This window comes from Urocitellus parryii, unplaced genomic scaffold (assembly GCF_045843805.1).
Source record: "Urocitellus parryii isolate mUroPar1 unplaced genomic scaffold, mUroPar1.hap1 Scaffold_40, whole genome shotgun sequence".
Classification (NCBI taxonomy): Eukaryota; Metazoa; Chordata; class Mammalia; order Rodentia; family Sciuridae; genus Urocitellus; species Urocitellus parryii.
The window spans coordinates 3849057-3869759 of NW_027553586.1; the positions used below are offsets into that span (position 1 = coordinate 3849057).

Here is a 20703-nt window from a genome sequence, read left to right on the forward strand (position 1 = left end):
CAAAATAAATGCTAAAATGTATTTTGGTACAAATTGTAAACACTAAAGAGTTAAAAGTAAGAGATGAGTCTTGGGATTTGAGCTAGACCTGGATAAGTACATAGGATTCAGATTCTAAAAAGAGAATAAAACGCAAGTGAATTAAACAGCATAAGAAAGACTCAGCAGAAAGAAGTATGTTTAAAGGACAGTAAGGACACCTCATTTTGCTAAGAGGAAAGGATTCTATAAAGGATGACATATTTGTGTGCTTAGGTCAGATTATGAAATTCCTTGAAAATCAAGCATAAGGATTTAGACTTAATAGAATAAAAATGCAGAAAATATTAGACTTTAAGTAAAGGGATCATATAACTTAAGTGGAATTTAAACAAGTATCTTGCCCTTAAATCCAGGGAAGATGGAGGTTTAGGCTGGGCATGACCAGTAGGGCTGAGGCACTCCCCACAATTAAAAAGTCATGTTGAAGTGTACTGTACTAATGGAAGTGAGTCATATACAAGGCAAGGTCTTCTGCCAGCATCTACTGTTTGTCTAGCCCTGAAATATTATTCCACTTTCAACTGTACAAAGAAAGAAACTCAAACATCTGAAATTGCCACTAATATATGGCATATATGAGTTCCTGTTTCTGGTTCTGCCTAATTTACCTTGGCATTCTTTTCACGGAGGTCAAATATTTGGTGTGTTGAAATAAATGCAGAACAGATGTTGGGGACTTGTGGCCTGCACATCTCAATTTCCACAGTGCACTGTTGGGCTTTATACATTTAGTTTTCAGAAATATAAATTACTTCCTTACTAGAACAGCAGCAGAAGTAAGGAATATAGCCAAAAAGATTGTAGTAAGAGTCAGAAGTCTAATTGTGTGACTATAGGGAAATCATTAACTTTTCTGAGTCTCAGATATTTCATCTATACAAATATGGGGTCAAAGTTAAAATTTTATAATTCACTTTTTAAGAAGAAAATGAGATAATATATGAAAGATTGCCCATTTATGTGGTTTAAATAATTAAACAGCAAAATCCTGGCGGTTACAGCCAATATAGACAATTGACAAAGCAACAAAAGTCTTGGCAATAAATGCTTTCATCACTAAGAAGACATTTTTAGATAGTGCATACTCTGGAAACTGTTCTCTTCTCACTGAAACAAAGTAAGGCTGATAACATCCTCCAAAAGTGTGCTTGGAAGATCACAAGCACCTCTTGGAGGAGACAGGGAGAGTGGAGGAGAAAATATGTTCTTCGGGATAACATATAGTCTACCAGAGCATACACTGAAGCAAAGCAAACCCTCCTGAATCTTCAGCATTTTAACTGATGCATGCAGTATAAAATTAGAAACAGGACCATAAACACTATTATGAAGACTATACTCAGTGGGGGACACTGAACAAATATATATGGGAAAGTAAGTTCTCTGTGATTAGCATGAAAGCTCAGTCTTACCCAAATCCAAATGAAATTTGAAATGGTTTGGAATACATAAGGAGGATCAGTGAATGACATCAAACGCAAATGATGAAATAGAGAATCTGAACATGATCTTTCTCTTATTTCTCACTGATCCCTTAGAACCACCAATAGAAATATAATATTAACTCTACATGTAAATTAAATTTTCTAGAAGTCATATTTTAAAAAGTAAGACAGATGAGCTTCATTTAATAATACATTTTACATAATTCAATATATTCAAAATGACATCCTTTTAACTTGTAATCATAATAAAAATATAACTGTTATTTTACATTCTTCATAATAAGTCTTTGATATCTGACTTATGGCACATCTCAGTTCAAACTGGGCACATTTAAAGACAGTCAAAGCATAAGAAAGTAGGGATTGTAAATTAACACTAGGCCATATCATATACTTGCACTTATTTTAAAGAAAAGCCAAGTTTAATAGCATGTTTTAGGTTTTAAAATATTTTTGGCCAACCTCTCTTGGTACTTACTCAGAAGTGAGAAAAGATGATTGAAGGTATCTCAACATCCCTCTTTTTTTTCACTCAGAGGTTAGGATTTCTGTTGCAGTAGCTAGGGATTGCATTGTCATTTCAGATGAATGTCAAGTCTGTAATCAAAAAGTGTAAGTCATCATTAGGTTCCTACACTTGTCATTCTTTTATTATTTTTCATTGTTATCTTAAATATATTTACTTCTTGACAAACATAAAGAAATAAAGAATTATATTTAAATGGATAATAAAACAATTTGACTGCATAAAATCCCTTTTCGTTTTAGGTAGACCTACTGGTACAAACAAATCACTTGGGTGGTCTATTTTTCTTTGGTAACAGGGATTGAACTCAAGGGCTCTAGACCACTGAATCACATCTCCAGCCCTATTTTGTATTTTATTTAGAGATAAGGTCTCACTGAATTGTTTAGGGCCTTACTTTTGCTGAGGCTGGCTTTGAACTCACGATCCTCCTGCCTCAGCCTCCAGAGCCACTGGGATTACAGGCATGAAGCACTGTACCCGGCACCTGCTCTGTTCTCTTAACTTCAACTGTGTTTTCCTTGGTAGATTACTTCTTTGCACCAGGGTTTCTTGATAGAACTCTATTGGTACTTTGGTTTGGACTATTCCTACTAGCTGAAGGTTATATATTATCTATGGGCCTGGCCAAAAAATGTTAGTAGTTTCCTCAGTCATGGTGAAACAACAACAAAATGCCCCCAGGCATTTCTAAACTTCTCTTGAAAAGACTAGTATCACTCTCCCAGTTTGAGAGTCACTGCTTGAAATGTTAGTTAAACTCTGATCATTTAACAAAGCACCTTTAGTTGTAAGTATCCTATATTTTGTAGTTTGCAAGTATTCTGTATTTTGTAATTTCTCTTATCAGCTAAAAAGAAAGGATTATAAAATCAACATTTAAGGCTGGGCTTCATGATGCACACTGTAATCCCAGTGGCTCTGGAGGCTGAGGCAGGAGGATCTTGAGTTCAAACTCACCATCAGCAATTTAGCAAGGCCTTAAGTAATTTATGGATTTCCTATCTCAAAATAAAAAAAAATGTAAAAAAGGGCTGGTGATGTGGATCAGTGGTTAAGCACCTAGATTCAATCCCCTGTGCCCATCCTCCACAAATCAACATTTTAAAAACCAGAATCACTAAAACATCAAAGAAACTCAAAGGCCCTTGTAAACACAACTGAATTTGCTTCAAAGGTTTTTTTGCTTTTTGTTTTCCACTTCAAGTTAACACTACCTTTAAAAAAATCACATTTTTGAATTTATTTTTTCTGACCTCTAAGAGGGATCTTACATTTTTCTACTTTCCTTTCCAAGACTATTCCCTCTTTTGCACTGTGTAATCTTGAATTTAAATCTGAACTAGTTGCATTGTGTTAATAGTCAAATTATGATACAATTTGAATTATTGAAATGCATATGGAGGGGTTTCTTTTCTTATTTTTAGTGAAAACTCACGTTTTTAAAATTAGCACCTAGGGAACTATAGGTGGAGACTTTACATATTAGAGTCATCAGCATGATAATTGTAATTAAATAAACACAAATCAGTTCATGATAGCTGATTTCATTTACTATTATAATCAGCTTTCTCCTCTATAAAACAGCCCAATTAGTCCTAAATTGACATTCACTAATTGTATATTAGAGTTTCAAGGAAAACAATGAAGAGTTAGTGACTATCATAATGATTGAGATGTGTTTTGACATCAGTAATTATTATTATTTTTAAGATGGGGGTCTTGCTATGTCGCCTAACCTGATCTCCAACTCCTGGACTCAAGCAATCCTCCTGGCTTGGCCTTCTGAGTAGTTAGGACTACAAGTCACCAAACCAGCCCAGTAATTACTGTTTAGTAGATCTCTTTTTGGACACTAAAATCACTACTAATATGATTGTATATGTTTGAAATTGGTTTTATGAGCAACATACAGATTTGATGCAATTCCCATCAAAATACCCACAAATTGGTGTGAATATACTTTGTATACAACGAGAGATATGAAAAATTGTGCTCTATATATGTAATATGAATTGTAATGCATTCTGTTGTCATATAAATTTAAAAAAAAAATAATAATAATAATAATAATAATAATAATAAATATCATTTTTCCAGAAGTAGAAAAAACAGTCCTGAAATCCATTTGGAAGAATGAAATATTCAGAATAGCCAAAACAATTCTAAGTCAATAAAGCAAGCTGGAGGCATCATCACAATACCTGACTTCAAATTATACTACAAAGCTATTGAAATAACCACTGCATGGCTCTGTCATAAAACCAGATACATAGACCAATGGGAAAGAAGAGAAGACACGGAAAAAGATCCAACACAGTTAACAGTCATCTGATTCTTGACAAAGATGCCAAAAACACATTGGGAGAAAAGACAGGCTTTAAACAAATGGTGCCAGAAAAATTGATTACCCATATGTAGACAAATAAGACTAGACCCTGTACAAACTTGAAAGAGATCAAAAGCCCAGGAATTAGACCAGAAACTATGCAAATCCTTGGAAGAAAATATAGGTTTGAGACTCCAGCATATAGGTACAGGCAATGACTTTCTTATTAGAACTCCTAAAGCTCAGAAAATAATGACAAAAGTTAATAAACAGAATGGCATCAAATTAAAAAGCTTCTGCACACAAAGGAAACAATTGGTAACATGAAGAAAGAACCTATGGAATGGGAGAAAATATATTTGCTAACTACTCTTTTTTTCTCTTTTTAAAGAAAGCGAGAGAGAATTTTTTAATATTTATTTTTTAGTTTTCGGTGGACACAACATCTTTGTTTGTAATGTGGTACTGAGGATCGAACCTGGACTGCATGCATGCAAGGCGAGCGTGCTACCGCTTGAGCCACATCCCCAGCCCTGCTAACTACTCTTTTGACACAGGATTAATATCCAGACTATATAAGAAACTTCAAAAAACTTAACACCAAAACCTCAAATATCCTAGCTTAATTGGGCAAATGAATTAAACAGATACTTCTCAAAAGAAGAAATAAAAATGGACAACAAATCTATGAAAATGTTCAACATCAATAGCAATTAGGGAAATGCAAATCAAAACTACAGTGAGCTTTCATCTCACTCTAGTCAGAATAGCAGCCATCAAAAATATGAATGATATGGGGCTGGGGTTGTGGCTCAACAGCAGATTGCTTGTCTAGCACGTGCAAGGCCCTGGGTTCGATCCTCAGCACCACATTAAAAATAAATAAATAAAAATAAAGGTATTGTGTCCAACTACTTAAAAAAAGAATATGAACAATAATAAATGCTAGAGAGAATGTGGAGAAGGGACACTTTTTTCTCTGTTGATAGGATTGTAAATGAATATAACCACTATTGAAATCAGTATGGAGGTTCCTCAAATGACTAGGCAGGAAACCACCATATAACCCAGGTATACAACTACTCAATGTTTATCCTAAAGAATTAAAGTCATAATACTAGAGTAGTATATGCATACCCATGTTTATAGCAGCACAATTCACAGTTGCCAAACTTTGGAACCAAACTAGGTGCTTATCAAGGATGAATAAATAAAGAAAATGTGGCATATACACACAATGGAGCTTTATTCAGCCATAAATGTGAATTATGTCATTTGCTGGAAAACGGATGAAACTTTAGAACATTCTGTTACACAAAATAAGCTAAACTCATAAAATCAAGGGAGCATATGTTTTCTCTCGGATGTGGAAGCAAGAGAGGAAAAAGGGAAAGAAAAGTGAAAATCAAAAGGAGATCAGTAGAGTGTAGGAAAGGGACCAGGAGAGGGAGGAGTGAATGGAAAATACTGGGGAATGATATTGGCCAAACTATAGTGTTATATTGTGCATGTGGAAATATGTTACGACAAATACTGCCATGATTTACGACTATAATGTATCAACAAAAAAATGGAAAAAATAAAAGAAAGCAAACAAAAGAACAAAATTGCTTTCATGTATATATGTATGTATGTATGTATACAGCCTAGCCAAACATCTATTGTGAGCATAAACATTAATACTCTGGAACAGTGATGAGCAAATCATACCTGTCAGCCTGACACTGTTTTGTTTTAAATTGTTCTCTTTATTCCTTTTTTCTCTTTCTTTCTTTCTTTCTTTCATTCTTTCCCCACACCTTCTCTCTCCCTCCCTTCCTCCCTCCCTTCTTTCTTTCTTTCACGGTGTCCAACAATAACACTTGCGTTTGTAAACAAAGTTTTATTAGAATACAGAAGCTTATATTATTTACCCACAGTCTAGGCTGTTTTTGTGCTACATTGGCACTTGAGTGGCAATGAAGACTTGCCTACAAAGTCTAATATATTTATTATCAGTCTCTTTTCAGGAAAAGTTTGTTGATCCCTGATTAGATTATAGATTAAAGTCAGCAGAATAAATACATAAACATTTCTTTTCTTACGACTAAAATTGGCTGTATGAAATGAGATAAATGATCTATTAATTGCCAAGATAAATGTCCCTTCCCTATAGAAAGTGTGTATTCAGGACTAGAAATCTTGGCACTGTGTCATGTCAAATGTAGGAAAAAAACCTGGCAGTTCATTTTGATGAGACTTAAGAAATTTCTTTTCCAGGGCATTTTGAGGTGTATCTAAACTTTGTAGATAATACAGGGAAGAATATTGTAATCTGCAAATAGATTATGTTCATTATTAGTTTGTAATCATTTCACAACTATCATATAATATTAAAGCATCATAAGAGACTGCCTATCATAATAGAAACTTTTATGACTCTAGCCATTAACTTGTATTTTTCTAGTTATTGTAGACCCATACTTTTAAGCTAGTGCTATTGGTAAAATATATGATTATTTAAGTCTGATTGGCTTACTAATTTTGACCAGTTTATTTTTCAGATATCCATTTTGGGGTTTACTCTTTCAATTAATTTTGGGTTCCATGGGCAATGAAATTGTTGTTGAGTATGTAAGATGTTGCAGTTTCTATGTAAGTTCACCTAAGTGCCTCTACCACTATTGATGGGCAAGGATATAAGTAATTTAGTACTTTTACTTGAAACTGTTATAGATCTACTGTACTGGATTTGTTTTCCTGACACAAAAGTGTATAAAACTAGGAAAACTAAACATTTTCAGGTATTAATTTCAGACATGACTGTAGGCCTGGTGCACAAAACACAATTGGGGAGATGAAGCTCAAGTAAGATGGAGGTCATACTGAGTTAAGGAGAAAATTATCAAAGTGCAAGATTATCATAGTGGTTGGAATTTTGTGGACAAGAATGTCTGAGCTATTTATGGTGGGTGCAATGTGATTATGTGTGTGTGTTAGAGAGAGAATACTAAAAGCCTGGAGGAAATTCATTTTTCATATGAATGTACCAGATGAGACTCTTTAAGGCTTAGCAGAGTTTGACTGCTATAAAGGAGACTGAAGATGATGCTAAATGGCAATGTTGGAAGAAATTAGGTTTCCAGCAGAGTCAGGTTGCAGCAGCTTCACTAATATATCAGGTACTTAATTAAGAGTTCAGAAATAAGCCTTAGCAAAAAGAACCACACACAAAAGAGTAAAGGGAAAAAGGTAGACCTAAATTTGAAACCAAAATTGATTCATGCTGAAAATGTATGTGGCAGCCAGAAAGGAAAAAGAAAAAGAAAGGTGTGTGTGTGTGAAAGGAATCTGACGACAATCAAAGGGAGATCAGTAGAGGAAAGGGATCAGGGGAGAGAGGAAAGCAGGTAAAAGAGAAATACTCGAGAACGATATTGGCCAAGTTTTATCACTGTATTGTACATATGCATGCAAACATAACAACAAATCCCACCATTATGTACAAGTATAATGCACCATGAAATATGGAAATAAAGAAAAATACCAAACCTAGTGAGGCGCGGTGGAATATGCCTATAATCCCAGTGACTCAGGTGCATGAAGCAAGAGGATCACGAGCTCAAAGCCAGCCTTAGTAAATCGAGGTGCTAAAGCAGCTCAGCAAGACCCTGTCTCTCAATAAAATACAAAATAGGTCTGGGGATGTGGCTCAGTAATTGAGTACCCTGAGTTCAATCTCTGGAACCAAATAATAATAATAATAGTAATACCAAATCTAATATGATCAAAACAATTCACCAGTAATTAGCCTGCATGACAAATAAAACAGAATATCCTTTATAGGAAGACAACATAATCCAGACTTCCTATGATGTATCATCTATAAATGACCAGAATATAATTAAAAAAAATTTTTTTGGTACCAGGGATTGAACCCAGGGGTGCTTAACCATTGAGCCACAACCTCAGCACTTTTTTGCATTTTATTTAGATACAGGGTCTCACTGAGTTGCTAAGTGCATCCCTTAGTTGCAGAGGCTAGCTTTGATCCTCCCGCCTTAGCCTCCTGAGTCGCTGGGATTATAGGCATGTAGAATATCATTAAATTTTGCCAGAATGCAAAGAAGATAGAAAAATGAGAACCACAAGAGAAAATATCACATATAAAAAAAGTTCCATGAGCTGACCCAGATGTTAGGATTAGCCGAAAAAAAATTTAAATAGTTTTAATAACTAATTTCAAGGAGTTAAAGAAAAGCTTAATCATAATGAATAAGTAGATATGGGTGTCAACATATAAATGAAAAAATTCTTTTAAAAGAAATAAAAAGTATAGTATTTGAAATGAAAAATTCATGAAACAAATCTATCATCAGATTGTATAGTGCAAAAACAGCAAAAAGTTAACTTGGAGATAGACCAATAAAAATTATCTGGTCTAAAAATCAGAAAGAAAAAAATAGAGACTTGGTTACTATCAGTACAAAGTGACCTAACATACATATAATTAGATTTCTAGAAGAATAGACGCATAAATTGTACAGAAAAAAATATTTAAGACAACGATGGCTAAAATTATCCCAAATTAACAAAAAAGATGTTAACAGATTTAGGAAACTCAGTGAATACTAAGGTTAGTTACAAAGCAAATCACACCTAGATGCATCAGAGTCAACTGTAAATAATCAATTAGGAGGAAAAAGGTCTTGAAGGCAATTAGAAAAAAGTGGTGTGTTTTACATTGGTAAAAATGACTAAAATGATAGCTGACTTCTTATCAGAAATGAGAGGTTAAAGTTAATGGAAAGGTTTAAGGTGCTAGAAGACAAAAACTGCTAATCCAGGATAAATACTCTTCAAAACTGAAAGCAGAATAGACTTTTTCAAATAAATAAAAAGAAAATTCAATACCAATAGATCTCTACTATTAATGCTAAAAGAACCTCTTCAGGATAAAAGGAGATGATCCATCAGGTAGAAACAGATGCACTGTGTGCTTTAGTTCACTGTGTAATAAACTTAATGGTTTAATATAAAAATTCTTTGTTATTTCTCCTTATTCTATGATTTGGCTTTACATAACCTGATGGGTCCTTTGCTCTAGGTATTTATTACTGCTTACGTGGTTTCCTTTAGCAGGAATTGTTTAACCAAAGGTAGAACTGACAAAATAGCTTCGTTTACATGTCTGCTAGCTCACCTGGTTGGGTCAGGCTTATCTCTTCAAATGCTTTTAGTCATTCAGTCATTCTAAAATTTTTTATTTGTTGATTAGATTTCTAGAGGATAATAGTAGAATGTATACACCTTCCCAGGGTGTTATGTCTAGGATTGGCATGGAATCACTTTCACCAAAAATATATTTTGTTCATTAAAACAAGACAAAAGACCAGCCCAGACTCAGTGGGTGGGAAAATAGATATTACTTCATAATGAGAGAAGCAACATGATACAGGAATGTGGAGAATTTGGGGTAGATATTTTTAAAGACAATGCACCATAAACAGAAATGAAAAGTACTAGAAATAGTAAAATGTAGGTAAATATAAAAGGCAATATGTACACATATTTATTCTTTTAATTTCTTGGAAACATGACTAAGGTAAAAAACATAGGGTATACAGCTGTAATATGTATGACGACAAAGCACAAAAGACTTGGGGAAATGTGAGAAAGTATCACAATTTAAACTATGAAAACTGTGATAAATTAAAGAATGCATTTCATAATTCCTGGAAACATTGCTAAAACAATAATGTAAAGCAATACAGCTAAAAGCTAGTGGATAAATTAAATAAAATTTAATTTTTATTTAATGTAATTTTATTTAATTACATTAAATAAAAATACATCATTAATAGTAAGCCAAGAAGAATGCAGAGGCTATACTAACATCAGATGAATTTAAATTCAAGATAAAGAGTTTTATAAGAGATAAGAAAGACATTTCATAATACCATAATGTGTTTTTTAAGAACACAGAAACATGACACCATACAACCAAACATTTATATGCCCCAAATATATGAAAGCTGACAAAACTGAAGAGATAAATCCATACTTTGAATTTTTAACAGCCTTTTAACAACTGATAGTAACAGTATAAAAAATCACTAATGATACACAAGAGTCTGAACAAAACTATCAACCACCTTAACCTTATTGACATTGACTGACAATGCCCAACAACTCCAGAATATATATTCTTTTCTAGTCCTCATGAAAATTTGCAAGATAGGTTATATTCTTGGCAAACTAATCAGTTTCAAAAAATTTTAAATATTGAATATCAGTTTGTTTGCTGATCACAGTAGAAATAAATGGGGTATTCTTTAATAAAACTGGTCATTAAATAAAAGCCCTGCAAATCATCAATAAACAGTGTTTTAGTTATCTATTGCTATATTTTTTAAAATTCCAAAATTTAGTGGCTTTAAAAAATAACCATTTGCCAGGAGTGGTGGTGCACACCTGTAATTCCAGTGGCTCAGGAGGCTGAGGTAGGAGGATCGAGAGTTCAAAGCCAGCCTCAGTAATGGCGAGGCACTAAGCAACTCAGTGACACCCTGTCTCTAAATAAAACACAAAATAGGGCTCGGGATGTGGCTCAGTGGCGGAGAGCCTCTGAATTCAATCCCCACTACCAAACAAACAACCATTTTATTTCTCATAATTTTGTAAGTCAAGACTTTAACCAAGGTTCTGCTCCAGTGTCACCTAGGCTCACCCATACAGCAAACGCCTGATTTAGACTACAAGGTCTGAGATGGCTTTGTATGTCTGGAACTAAGGTGCTGACTGTTGGCTTTATGTAGTCTCCCTTTCCATGTGGTCTTTCAAATGTCAGGGGCTTTCTTCAAATGGACTCTCCCTCTAGCAAGATAGCCTGGGCTTCTTTACAGTGTGGCACAGGGTACCAAAGAGAAGAAAAAACGAGTTTGTGCCTTTAAAGGATACAGTCAGTCCTTCCTCAAGTCTCAATCTTGGGTAGGATCTTGGTCCATGCATTTTGAGGGAATTTATAGTTGGATGACATTTTAATCTACATTACTATGTGAAATGTCTTTGTTTTTATGATTTCATTTTTGCTACATTGTTTCTTTTCCATACAATTAACTACAATATAGGATAATCTATTAACGATAATGTCTCTTCAATTGGTTGTGTGAAGCTTGCTCTATAATAATTTATATAGAAAGGACTCATGGGAATAATATTCTCTAAATGACAATTTCCTGATTTAAAAACATATAATTTGTAGCCAGTACAATAGTGCATGCCTATAATCCTAGCTACTCAGGAGGTTGACAAGTAGGAGAATGGTAAGTTTGAGCAGAGCCTGGGCAACTTGGTGAGACTCTGTCTCAAGGAAAACAAAAACAAAACAAACATTAAATGACTGCAGATGTAGCTCAGTGGTAGAGCACTCCTCAGTTCAATCCTCAGTGCTGGGGGGGAAAAAGGTCATTCATCACCATACTAAGATACTCCTTAGAGAAAAGTAATTGCAAGAACATTGTTCTCCTCCCTTGGGATATGTTTGTTTTTTTTCTAGATTGGAATCTAGAAAGCCTTTTGTGTGCTTTGTGCTCTCATTATGGTTATGTGGCTTTTTAAATCTTGTTCATGCCATTGGATATAATATCAGATTTTTTTTTCTGGTGGTGCTGGGGATTGAACCCAGAGCCTTGTGCGTGTGAGGCAAGTACTCTTCCAACTAAGCTATATCCCCAGCCCCAGTGGATTTGTTTTTTTGGAGGGGAATCTCTTCTCAACACATTTTGTGCCAGATTGTACTTGAGAAAGGGAAGTGATATGTACAGCATGGAACGATATTACTTTCTGATTTTCCCACTTTTTTTATCTTTTTAAAAAATTTATTTATTTTTAATCCTAACTTGTTATATATGACAGGATAATGCATTATAATTCATATTACACATATGGTACACAATTTTTCATATCTCTGGTTGTACACATAGTCACATCAGTTGTGTCTTTTTTTTGAGAGAGAGAGAGAGAGAGAGAGAGAGAGAGAGAGGGGGGAGAGGAGAGGAGAAGAGAGATTTTTAAATATTTATTTTTTAGTACTGGGAATTGAACTCAGAGGCATGAACCACTGAGCCACCTCAGCCCTATTTTGTATTTAATAGAGACAGGTTCTCACTGAGTGCCTCGCTTTTGCTGAGGCTGGCTTTGAACTCATGATCCTCAGCTTCTGGAGTCACCAGGATTACAGGTGTGCACCACTGTGCCAGGCTAGAAAGAACTCTTGAATTAAGAAGCTCAGTAAGGGTGAAAGATCTATATAATGAAAATTACAGAACCTTAAAGAAAGAAATCAAAAAAAGACCTTAGAAGATAGAAAGATTTACCTTGCTCTTGGATAGGCAGAATTAATATTATCAAAATGACCACACTTCTAAAAGCGCTATACAGATTTAATGCAATTCCAATCAAAATCCCAATGACATTCCTCATATAAATAGAAAAACAATCATGAAATTCATCTGGAAAAATAAGAGACCCAGAATAGCTAAAGCAATCCTTATCAGGAAGAGTGAAGCAGGTGGCATCACTATACCAGACCTTAAACTATACTACAGAGCAACAGTAACAAAAACAGCATGGTATTGGCACCAAAACAGACTGGTAGACCAATGGTACAGAACAGAGAGAGGATACAGAGACTAACCCACAAAACTACAATTATCTTATGTTAGACAAAGGTACCAAAAACATGCACTAGAGAAAAGATAGCATCTTCAACAAATGGTGCTGGGAGAACTGGAAATCCATATGCAACAAAATGAAATTAAATCCCTATCTCTCACCATGCACAAAACTCAACTCAAAATGGATCAAGGACCTGGGAATAAAACCAGAGACTCTGCGTTTAATAGAAGAAAAAGTAGACCCTAATCTCCATCATGTGGGATTAGGCTCCAACTTCCTTAATAAGACTCTTTTGGTGCCAGAATTAAAATCAAGAATCAATAAATGGGATGGACTCAAACTAAAAAGTTTCTTTCTTCTCTGCAAAAGAAGCAAATCTGTGAGGTGAATAGCAACCCTACATCTTGGGAGCAAATCTTTACCCCTCACACATCAGATATAGCACTAATCTCTAGGTATATAAAGAACCTCAAAAGCTAAACACCAAAAAAAAAAAAAAAAAAAAAAAAACAAATAACCCAATCAATAAATAGGCCAAGGACCTGAACAGACACTTCTCAGAAAATAATATACAATCAGTCAACAAATACATGAAAAAATGTTCATCATTACTAGCAATTAGAGAAATGCAAATCAAAACCACTCTAAGATTTCATCTCACTCATCAGAATGGCAGCTATTATGGATACAAACCACAATAAGTGTTGGCGAGGATGTGGGAGAAAAAGGCACACTCATACACTGCTGATAGGACTGCAAATTGGTGCAGCCAATATGGAAAGCAGTATGGAGATTACTTGGAAAATTGGGAGTGGAACCACCATCTGACCCAGCTGTCCCTCTCCTCAATCTATACCCAAAGGACTTAAAAACAGCATACTACAGGACACAGCTGCATCAATGTTTACAGCAGCACAATTCACAATAGCTAAACTGTGGGACCAACCTAGATGCCCTTCAATAGATGAATGGATTAAAAACTGTGGTGTGTGTGTGTGTGTACACACACACATACAATGGAATATTATTCAGCAATAAAAGAAAATAAAATCATAGCATTTGTAGGTAAATGGATGGAATTAGAAAAGATAATGCTAAGTTAGCCAATCCCAAAAAACCAAATGCTGAATGTTTTCTTTGATATAAGGAGGCTGATTCATAGTGGGATAGAGAGTGGGAGATGGGAGGAACAACAAGCTCTAGATAGGGCAGAGGGGTTGGAGGGGAAGGGAGGAGGCATGAGGTTATTAATGATGGTGGAATGTGATAATTATTATCCAAAGTACAGGTATGAATACAGGAACTGGGTGTGAATATACTGTGTATACAATCAGAGATATGAAAAATTGTGCTCTATATGTATAATAAGAATTACAATGCATTCTGCTGTCATATATGAATAAAAAATTCTAAAAAAGGTCAGTAAAACCCTCTCACACCAGCCCAGATTGACTCCCTATTGCTGATACAGGAAAACAGTCATTTTAAAAATAATCATGAGGAAAAAAACAAAACAAAACAAAACCCCTTTCAAGTCTGAAATCCAAATATTTCAGAACAGAAAACGGACAAAAAGATAAATAGTGGGGCTAGGGCTGTAGTTCAGTGGCAGAGTGCTTGCTCAGCATGTGTGAGGCACTGGGCTCGATCCTTAGCCACCACATTAAAAAAATAAAATAAGGGCATGCTGTCTATCTACAACTAAAAAAAAAAAAAAAAAAATATATATATATATATATATATATATATATAGAGAGAGAGAGAGAGAGAGAGAGAGGGAGAGAGAGAGAGAGAGAGACAGACACACCAAATTTGGGAAAAAAGAAAAAGGAAGACAAAATGATCTCCTACACCTCATGGGTCTTTTTTTTTAATATGTATTTTTTTAGTTGAAGTTGGACACAATGCCTTTATTTTTACTTCTGTTTTTATGTGGTGCTGAGGATTGAACCCAGGCCCTTGCACGTGTGAGGTGAGTGCTCTACCACTGACCCACCACCCCAGCCCCCCACCTCATGGGTCTTAAAAGACCTAAAGCACATGACATAGTCAGCACTGTTGATGAACACAATAAATGTCCATAAATATCATTTGCAATTTAAAAAACATTCTACTATTGAGAAGAGGTATCACTGTGCAAAGCACCATCATAAAGATAGCAGGTTTACCAAATAAACTCCAGAGAAGAAGTCTGTGTCAAGAGAGAAAAGGTTCAAATTTAATCCTTGAGACTGACAGGACCATAAACATTAATATCATCACTTGGATTCAAAGTCCAGCTTCAAGGGAACAAGGATTACTCTGGCAGTTCTTGGACCAGGAAGCCTTAAGAATGTCAACAGATGACTATAGGGCTGGGTAGGAAAGAGAGGTGCCGGAGCAGGACACAGGACTACCCGTGGGGACGCATCTCACTCACACCCTAGCTTGAGGTGATGGAGTCACTGGCTCACCTAACCCCAACTCACTTCCTTCCTCCCGCTCTCTGATCCCTCCTCCAGCTGCAGGCAGGGCATCAGAGGCCCACTGGCTGTTCTCTGTCTCTCCCAGGATGGACTCCAGGTCTACGTCCTCCAGGATGCTCCCCTCAGAAGACAGCAGTTTATCCAAGCCAAATTTCAGTATGTCACTCAACTTGAATGAAGAAAATGAGAGATCCAGTTAGTTCTCATGAAAACACAGATGAGGATGTGTGACTTGCTAAGTGTCTAAATGACACCAGGTAATTCTTTCCCTGATGGACTTTCTTCTCTTCCATCACAAATGACACCTGCCAGGCTGTTTTGGAGTTGGATGAGGAATAAGCAGAGAGGTGATAAATGATGATCAGAGATGTTGACTTTGACAATTATTTACAATACCAAAAAAATTTTTTGGCCTCCAATTTTTTTGAGGAGTGGGGGCAGATAAAATGATTCCCAGCATCTTCTATAGCACTTCTCACCAGCAATTTTTACAGGCACTTCCAGCAGTCCCCAGAGAAGTCAGAGACCCTGTTGGCTACCTTCTTACCTCTCCCACTGCCAAACTCTTATAAAGAAAAGGTGCCACTGAATACCTCATCTCACCATGAGCTGCCACCTGTCCTTGCCAAGCCGCTTTGCTACTACAGTGCTTTATGGGACCCACTTTGGCAAAACCATAACCACCCTGATCACCAGACCCAAAAGCCCTTTCTCAATTTCAATCTCCCTGGATAGTCCTGCGGCACTCCCCATCCTGCCCTCTTGCTCCCCCTAGGGGATATACTCAGCCTACTTCCTACGGCTATAGGAACCAGAATCTTAGATAGTGTTACCTGGCTTTCATTTGCTACTTCCAACTCTCCACCTCCCTAAGTACTATCTCTTAGGAATTCTGAACCAATTGGGATCCACATCATGGGACTTCATTTTCATTTTGCCCTTTTAGATTTGGTTAGTTATCTCTATATTGCCTATTCTGTAACTTGGAAACTTTAGCTTGAAAATATCCAAGATAAAAACTATGACAAAAACTAAGCAAAACCATAACTGTTATATTTATATTTAATCTTGGTGTACATATATATATATGTATGTGTATATATATATAACCAAGCCAAATGGCTTTGGCATTTAGTACCCAAAACAGAAGAAAGCCAAGTATTTATGATGAGGCTCAGTCCATACTGGGACCCTTCACTCGTCCACTCCTTGGACTATGTCTCCTGACTTCCCTCGCTACTGCTCACTCACAACGTGTCTTTAAGGAACTACCCATTTTTTAAATGAAAACCACTTTATTATAGTAACTAAGAGCATGTAGTTGGAAGTTAAAGAGTGCTCGGATTAGAGTCATGAATCTGATGTTTGGAAAATTTAAGATGGAGGTAAAGACAACGTCTATCTCATTTTTTTGTTATTCTTCTTCTGAAACAACTGGAAAAAGTGCACGTCACACAATGCTTAGCACACAGTAAGCATTCAATAAGTGTTCACCGCATCTTTATCTGTTCTCTGTTTCTGTTGTGTTCTCCTTCTAAGACAAGGAACCTGCTCTCCTTTTTCAGGACTTCACTGCTCTATACTGCTTAGATTTATCAAACCAGAACCACGTCTTTTACTATTAGATTCTTTTAATAACTTAAAAAAAATGTCCTGCTGTATTTTGAGACAAGGCAGTGAGTTATCACCCTTGTTCCTGGCAACCATAAATAACTCACAGTCTGGTGGGGAGGAAAGAATCAAGACAGAACCAGAGTGTGATTTCTTGCCATGGCTTGTGCAGGAAGTCCCACCGAGGTCCTCTCCACCAGCCCATAGTTTGTACTGGCCCCAAGATCTGGTCCCATGGCAGAGTTTGTGCCTGTGCATTTCACAATGATGTGCTAGCAGCCAATGTCATAGAGAAACCCCTGACTGAATGCCTGGAGCTCCCTCCACTGGGGAAGCATCGAGCATCTGAGAATTTGTCTCCTCTAACTCCTGACACCTGTGCCTTCACAACAGCCCATGATGAGCTCCTCTCCCAAGATCCTGTGAAGAAGTGTATTTAGACACCTACAGTGTACATGCACCTCTCTCTCAAGCTTTCACCTTCCATTTGAAATTGCCTCTTCAATAGTGTGAAAATAAAATGCACAGCATGCCCAGCCACCATGACAGATGAGCATGCAGAAGACTCAAAACACAAAAGGCCAAAGACTCCAGTTACTCTCTAAGATATACAAACGTCAAGCAAACAAACAAAACCTAGAGTTCTTCTTTCAGGTTCTAGTACCCCCAAATCTGTGAACCTTTCCTGCAGGTCAGTGACTCCCTAACAAAAACAGCACCTTCCCTGTCTGCAATGCTGATGTGTAAAGATACAGATGTGAGAAAACTGCCATTTTTAAACTCATGCTTGGGCTAGTTGTAAATTTGATGATTCTGCTTGTAATACTGTGTAATTTTTTCCCTTTCACATACCTCTTGAATTTTTTGTTTAATAAGCTGATCCTTTTAAAGCCTGGTTTTTCTTGCAAACTTTTCTAATTCCTTTCTTTTCTGAGTCTCCTTCTAACAATAATGTATATTGATTTTTACTACAAACTCTGTTGACTAAAGCCTACATTAACTTCATCCTTCTAATTTCTATCCCTATCTTCCTACTTTCTACTCTCATCTTTCAGGCTTAAAGCCATCTTTGAACTTGCTCTCTCTCACTGCCTGCCTCAAAACAAGAGCCAACTCCTGTCATTTCTCTGCAGTTTCCTACAGCAGATCTTCCCACAGCTACTACCTTTTCTCAGACATTTATTACTCTCTTCATGCCTGAATCATACTAGATACTAGGGGTTGATCTCTCTGCATCTAATCCCTCAAAACGACCTGGGGTATATTATAATATAGGTTCAATTTTATCTCAAAGGCTGCTGCTAAGGAATAACTCCAAACCTCTTACCAAAAGAGAGCTCTCTAGGATATTCTAAGACAGCATTTGACTCCCATCTAATTTTTCCTTCTTCAACAAATTAACTCTAGTGCTTTCATCCCTATATCCTATGGCATAATTTTGAATTCCTAATCTTGTTCACTCATCTCTGAGTATGGAATGAGTACTGTAAGTCACTACTCAAAGGGTCTGGGATTAAGGAGGAGGTATGAAACTAATCATCACTGATTTAAAGAAAAAAAAAGAACTTAAACAAATTCTCTCTGAGGTAACTCGTGGCACACTCATCTTTAGAAGCCATGAAGAGATTAGATCCATGATGTTCAGTCACATGCTCAAAGTCATACATCCAATAAGGGATAAGATGTGAATTTCAATCCAAGTTAGATGGTTCAAAGCTCATTTTCTTTATTCTATTTTCTCTGCCTTTAAATGCCACCCTCATTTTTAGCTTGTATGGCACCTTGCATGTAGTTAGGTACTGAGAGGGTAAGAATTAGGCCAATGAAAAAATGGGTAATTTGCAACAATGGGTGGTTAATGCTGGTCCTTTTTATTTGCATTCTCATCCACAGAGAGTACTAGTTATAAATCATGAGACTCTAAAAAGAATACATTTTACCTGGAGGTCAGGATCAGCCAAAGGTTTCTGGGCTCCCAGAGTAAAATGGTCTCTTTCTATGATTGTGTTGGTGAGCTGCAGTTTGGAGGCTGCTTTCCTATAAACTATTTCTTCCACAGTGTCTCGGCCAATCAGCCGGATCACTTTCCCAGCCCTGTACTGGAGTCAAATGAGAGCAGTGTTAGGAGTCTGCAAAGCTGGGGAAAAAAGCATGCCAGGAAAATACACCCAAAAGGAAGTAGAACCAAATGCCACATTGAGGGAAAAAGGAAAAAGACACTGCTCATTGGGACCTGAGCATTTGTTAGAGAAATCTGGCCTCAACTTCTTCCTGAACTTTTCCCCAAAAGAGGAAGAGGAAGGAAGACGAAGTGACCACTATTGGGCCTTCATCTATAGCCAGGATAACCCCTGGCAGGCATGTTACCTCAAGTCAAAGGGTAGCTGAACACAACTTTGTTTCCTCTTTGTGGTACTGGGAACCCAACCCAGGGGAGCTTTACCATGAAGTTATAATCCTAGCCTTAAAAAAAAAAAAAAAAAAGTTTTGAGACAGGGTTTAGGTAAGTTGCAAGGTTGGCTTTAAACTTGATCTTCCTGCTTGTCTCCCATGCTGATAATGATTACAGGCATGTGCACCCACTGGCTTTAACTTCATTTTTAAACTGAATTAGGATCTAATGTGAGAAACATGAACTAAATAAATTCTAAGTTTCTTCTAATCATTTTGGAATTTAACTGTTCTTTTCAACAAAGTGAGTCTGAACTGATCATGTGACCACTGATCCCCCAACATGACTCTACAAGCCAGTAGCACAACGGGGTTCAAACCCAGTGGTCTCTAACTCCAACGTGGCACTGTTGTCAGGACTACACGGTCCACCTTCCTCCCCAATCCACAGCTGCAAGCCAACAGAGCAGAAAGGTGCCAATGTCTAACTCACTCACTTGTTCTGACAATTTGGTGAGCTCTGGCAGCTGCCCGCAAGTCATTTTGAGGATTAAAATCACTGTCAAAAAAAATAACAGTATCTGCTGCTTTTAAGTTCATGCCAACTCCACCTGAAAACCATAAAAAAAAGGAACATGATGAGCAACACACAAATAGGGAACTAGAAAATACACAAGGCAGGACTAGGTCCTAGTGAAAATCAGAAATCAGTCCAACTGACTGGTTTCATCCTTCAAACTGACATTTCTGCCCCAGACTTCAGGTTTGACCACCCTACAGTGGTCAAAAGTGCTACCTCACCTTCCATTGCATGAACTGGGAAAATTTAATTATCAAATATAACAGAATGAGAGGTAAGCAGAAGAAAAGGATGCTTAAGTTAATTGCGTGAAGACATTTAATATTTGTTTGAAAACCTTGATTGGATTTTGCTTCAAACAGTCTGTGAATAAGGACACAAGTTCTTTCAGAAAACAGCTCCAAAAATAAGAGGTCTGGGGGCTGCAGTTGTAGCTCAGTGATAGAACACAAGTGATAGAACACGTGAGGCACTGGGTTCCTTCCTCATCACCACATAAAAATAAATAAAATAAAGGTATCATCTGTTATGGTTTAGATGTGGTGTCCTCCAAAAGCTCACATGTGAGACAATGCAAGAAGGTTTGGAGGAGAAATGACTGGGATATGGCTTTAACCTAATCAGTGAATGAATCCCTAATGGGATTAACTGAGTGG

At 36.6% G+C, this 20703-nt stretch overlaps 1 long non-coding RNA gene across 1 annotated transcript in view; it reads right to left on the bottom strand.

The window, feature by feature from the left end:
• The window catches only part of LOC144252276 (uncharacterized), a 39108-nt gene extending 19936 nt beyond the window's left edge, over positions 1 to 19172 (bottom strand). The window contains exons 1-3 of the long non-coding RNA XR_013342955.1: positions 19017 to 19172; positions 15469 to 15634; positions 1966 to 2084 (exon numbers count right to left, since the gene is read on the bottom strand). This is a non-coding gene — a long non-coding RNA (uncharacterized LOC144252276). The remainder of the gene's footprint in view (positions 1 to 1965; positions 2085 to 15468; positions 15635 to 19016) is intronic.
• Positions 19173 to 20703: the final 1531 nt, after the last annotated feature.